The sequence below is a fragment of the Bison bison genome, unplaced genomic scaffold (assembly GCF_000754665.1).
Source record: "Bison bison bison isolate TAMUID 2011002044 unplaced genomic scaffold, Bison_UMD1.0 scf7180017864110, whole genome shotgun sequence".
In the NCBI taxonomy this organism is placed as follows: Eukaryota; Metazoa; Chordata; class Mammalia; order Artiodactyla; family Bovidae; genus Bison; species Bison bison.
The window spans coordinates 2,154,105-2,159,149 of record NW_011494682.1 but is presented as its reverse complement, the minus strand read 5'-3'; the positions used below and the strand labels follow the sequence as shown (position 1 = coordinate 2,159,149).

Sequence of the window (5,045 nt, the reverse complement as noted above, 5' to 3'; positions counted from 1 at the left end):
CGGTCGAGTAGAAGGGCAGGCAGGCGGCGCCGGTGCGCCGGCAGCTGCTGCAGTTGCAGCCGCAGCCTCGGAGCAGCGCCCCGAGCACCCAGCGCGTCCCGGCCATGGACTCCGGAGGCGGCGCGGGGCCTGAAGGCGGCTGCGGCGGCAGCGCCAGCGGAGAGGAAGTGGAATCCAGGGCCGGGGAGGGTGGCCAGGCACATGCGCCGCCGGCACCGGGGGCAGCGGCGAGTCGGGAGGAGGCGGAGGAGAGCTCGCGGCTCCGCCCGGTCTCCGCCCTCGGGGCGTGGCTGCCCGCGGGTAGGGAGGGGTCGGGAACCGGTAAGACCCGCCGGCGGTTCTTTCACTTTGTGGAAACTGAGGCGAGAAGAGGACTTCCGGTTCTGAGAGGATTGCCCGCTGGAGACGTCCGACGCCGGGCGGTTTCTCCCGCCTTGTGAGGTGAAGTGCCAAAGCGCCGCTTCTGGAGGAAATTGTGATACTCTGGTTATAATTGAGATGCCGGCGGAGATTTAATAACGCTCCCCCCACCCCCGGCCCAGCTTGGGTTATGTGCGGAAAGCCAACTTTATTAGTTGTAAAATGAAATCTGTAGATAGTTATATGCTAATAACGTATATAGATATTCTTCCGGTGTTGGAAAATTCACTCCAGGTCACTTAGCTTTTATGGAAGACCCACATTAGTACCTATTTTTGTTAGTAGATAGCTGTGATTTTTTTTTTATGTGAAAAGACGAAAATTGAAAATAACAGCGTTTTGCAGCAGCCTTGATACAGGCTGAGGTGGCATCACCACGCTTTCTCTTGGGAAACTACTCAACATCTCCCTGCCATAGCTTTGAACTGCGTCTTTGAGCGTCTGTGCTTTATCGCGTTAGCAAGATGTGTGCTGGGGTAATTGTTTGCTCCCTTTATGCCATTTTGGCTTCCAACAGGTTTCATAGGAACGCTCTGCTTTCAAGTGAAACGTGTGTAACAGATCAGAGGGTCCCCTGAGCATTCAGTGTATTCACGAATAGACAAGCAGAGGTTTGCGAAGCACTGCTTGTGCTGTTTTCTTCCTGTGGCCAGAACCCCCTCAGGTTTTGTGTGTTGTTTTTTTTTAATCACAAATAATGCTTTTAATTATTTAGCCTCTTACAGTACTCACATAACAGAAACTGACAAATCCATGATGTTTAGTTGCTAAGGCCTGTCCGACTCTTGACATGGCATGGACTGTAGCCCACCGGGCTCCTCTGTCCATAGGCAAGCATCTCAAGTTTTAGTAGGGGGGGAAAAAAAAATCAGAGAGTGAAAAATAGAAAAAAACTAAAATTTTAAAACTTTGTTGTGGAAAATCTCTAAAGGGTGATAAATTTCTAGACTTTCAGAAATTATCAACATTTTTCATTCTTGTTGCATCTGCCTTCACCACCACTCCCAACCTTTTTTTTCATCCTTAATTGGAATATTTTAAAGCAAACTCCAAAGATCATGTCAATCACACTTTCATTATTCATCTTAAACTGATGACTTAGGAAAAAATGACATTCAGATTAGTTGCATTAAAAAACAAAATTCAACAGAGTATAATTTAAAGATCTTCCTGGTTTTAACAATTCATGAATTGGGCAGCATCCCATCTAGCAGGTAAAAAGGAGCTCCCTTTTGTACAGGAGCTGTACAAAATGAAAGACTTTTCTAGGCAGAAGAGGGCAGGACAAAGAAATTATGCTAGCAAAAAGTGGATTGGTTGTGCCAAGGTCTCTTTCCTGTAGGGGGTTGAGGTCTATCAGGGGTTGGTTGGGGTCTATCAGGAAGATTATATCCCTAGTGGGGAAAAGGTAATTCCTGACTGACTCATTGAAGATTCTGTTTCTGGGAAAGCAGAAAATGTGAGGCTTAGCATAACTGACTCCATTTTGGCCCTGTTGTCTTGTTTTTAATAGTAGCTGTAAAGTTTCAAGATTATTGCATTTAAAGTTTGAGTTGTTTACTCTGGCCTACTTTTAGAGGGAAGTTCAGTATTTCCTGGAAAACCTTTCCTCACCAAAAACAAAAGTAAACAGAAAAATGTCTGACTGGCTTGGCTCTATGGACCTGGAGTATCAAAGAGAAGAGAACGTCTTCTACAACATTTAGGAATCCTAGAGATTGTTTTTTCTTAGATCTCCCATTCAAGAAGGAAAATGGGTTAGCTCTTCTTGACAGATTATCACTACTACAAATCACAATATGTGGACATGTTAGGAATTCTGCTCATATTTAGTCTTGCCTTCATCTTTTTATTTATTTTTGGCTGTGCTGAGTCTTCGTTGCTTCATGGCTTTATCTCACAGCAAGCAAGGGCACTCTCTAGTTGCAGTGTGCTGGCTTCTCATTGCCATGGCTTCTCTTGTTGCTTAGCCCGGGCTCTAGGGCACGCAGGCTTCAGTAGTTGTGGCACGTGGCCTCAGTAGTTGTGGCTCCCAGGCTCCAGAGCACAGGCTCGATAGTTGTGGTGCATAGGCTTAGTTACTCTGTAGCATGTGGGATCTTCCCAGTTCAGGGATCGAACCTGTGTCCCCTGCATTGGCAGGCAGATTCTTTATTGTTTGAACCACTAGAGAAGCTCAAGGCAGTAAAGGAAATATAGGTCAAAAGTGGGCTATGTTTTGCTTTGTTTGGATTAAGTTGAGTGAGAGTAATATTGAAATATTGGGAAAGGAGTCTGGTGATAAAAATTTAGTTGTGTAACTGGAAGAAAGTAGGCATAATTGGTGTGTGGGGTCCTAGAAAGGTGAAAGAGGAGAGGCATCCAAGCTCAGATACAGAGATTAAATAGGAGAGAGCTCCAGCACCTTGTCTATGATAATTTAATCATAAACCATATAAACGTATTCTTCTAGTATGGTTATTTAGCACTTACTAAGTACTAAATGGGCTTCCCTTGTGGCTCAGCTGGTAAAGAATCTGTCTGCAGTGCGGGAGACCTAGGTTCAATCCCTGGGTTGGGAATATCCCTTGGAGAAGGGAAAGGCTACCCACTCCAGTATTCTGACCTGGAGAATTCCATGGACTATGTAGTCCATGGGGTTATAAAGAGTCAGACACGACTGAGCGACTTTCACTTTCACTTTTCACTTTGACAGTACTAAATGGGCTTCCCTGGTGGCTCAGATGGTAAAGAATCTGCCTGCAATGCAGGAAACCCAGGTTCTATCCCTGGATCAGGAAGATCCCCCGGAGAAGGGAACGGTCACCCACTCCATTATTCTTGCCTGGAGAATCCCAGGGACAAAGGAGCCTGGTGGGCTATAGTCCATGGGGTTGCAAAGAGTCAGACACAACTGAGTGACTAAGCACGGCACAGCACAGCACTGACAGGGTGTCAGCCTGCTTCTCTGACAAGAATTTCAGAGGTAGAACTAGTCTAAATTGGTAGAAAGATACACTCTGGATTTGGGGGAAAGTAAGGAAAAAGAATGAGAAAAACAACCGCCTCCCATCAGTAGGAATGTCTTCAAAAGAAGCCCTCTTGGCTCTAAAGAGCACATTATTAGGAGCTGGGAAAGGAGCTGGAAGGGGACAATTGTTCTGATTACTAACAAATAAATGAAGGGACTCATTTTATTGTCTGTGCCCTTCAGTTGCAAAAGGTGAACATACCTTTCTTCTGATATGCAATGAAGTTGAGTTAATCTCAAAGGATCCCACCCCACAGCTGCCTTTGCATTTGAAAGAAACAAAAAATCATGAACCATGGATGTCAATAAGCCTAGGGTGGCAAAAGGAAAAGGAACTGAAGTCAAGTACCATAAAGAAACAGTGCCCATTTGTGTAACCTGTGATTAAGGTGCTATTCATCATCCAAGATTAAAGGAAGTTTATTACATTGAGTAGATACAAAAGAACTTCAGGAATTGAAGCTACCAGTTACTTCCAAGGAAAGACAAAGGTGCATTTTATCACCACTATCACTGCTTCATTCTTTTATCTGACAGGAAAAATTGATCCACTAGATCCACAAGTTCAAAGATTTGTTTTTGATGCAATGATATGTTTCTTAGGTTAGCTTTGTCCTTTGGTTTATATTCACATTAATAACACCATCAGTTCAGTTTGGTTGCTCGGTTGTGTCCAACTCTTTGTGACCCCGTGGACTGCAGCATGCCAGGCTTCCCTGTCCATCACCAATAAGACCATGGTAACTGATTTTTATCTTTTCCATAGATTGCATTTGGATAATCATTCTGTGACAGAGTAAAAGTAATAATAATGATTGACACATGACCAACCAATAAACCTCCAAATACTGCAGCTTCTTCACTTATTAAAATTAGTCTGTTAAAATTTAAGTATCTGGGAAAGAGAATAGCTGATTCATTGTTTAAATGAAATATACAGTCAAGAAATATTAATTTTTTTAAAAAAGGATTATTTTATGTTAGTAGTCCATTTTTTCCCATGGCAAATATTCTTAAATTAACAAGCTGGAAGCCAGAATCAGGATGTAGTGAGGACCAGAGTCAGGCCATAGAGAGGAAAAGAGACAGGATGTAGTGAGGTAAAGGGTCAGGCCATAGAGAGGTGAAGAGTCAGGATGTAGTGAGGACCAGAGTCAGGCTCTAGAGAGGAAAAGAATTAGGATGTAGTTCAGTAAAGAGTCAGGACATTTGTGCTCTGAGACAACTGAGGAATAGGGTGAGGAGGGAGGTGGGAGGGGTTTCAGGACACATGTATAACTGTGGCTGATTCATGTTGATGTATGGCAAAAACCATCACAATATTATACGGTAATTATCCTCCAATTAAAATAATTAATTTTTTAAAAGTCAGGACATACAGCACAGTAGAGTTAAAATATAATGTCTACACAGTTATCACAAAGAATTGATTTACTGAAATGCTGGACTGGAAGAAGCACAAGCTGGAATCAAGATTGCTGGGAGAAATATCAATAACCTCAGATATGCAGATGACACCACCCTTATGGCAGAAAGTGAAGAGGAACTAAAAAGCCTCTTGATGAAAGTGAAAGTGGAGAGTGAAAAAGTTGGCTTAAAACTCAACATTCAGAAA

At 43.4% G+C, this 5,045-nt stretch overlaps 1 protein-coding gene across 1 annotated transcript in view; it reads left to right on the top strand.

Annotated features, from left to right (window-relative positions):
• Positions 1 to 355: 355 nt before the first annotated feature.
• MOB1B (MOB kinase activator 1B) overlaps positions 356 to 5,045 on the top strand; it is a 93,978-nt gene continuing 89,288 nt past the window's right edge. The window contains exon 1 of the mRNA XM_010839092.1: positions 356 to 441. The gene's annotated coding sequence lies outside the window, so the exon portion shown is untranslated. The remainder of the gene's footprint in view (positions 442 to 5,045) is intronic.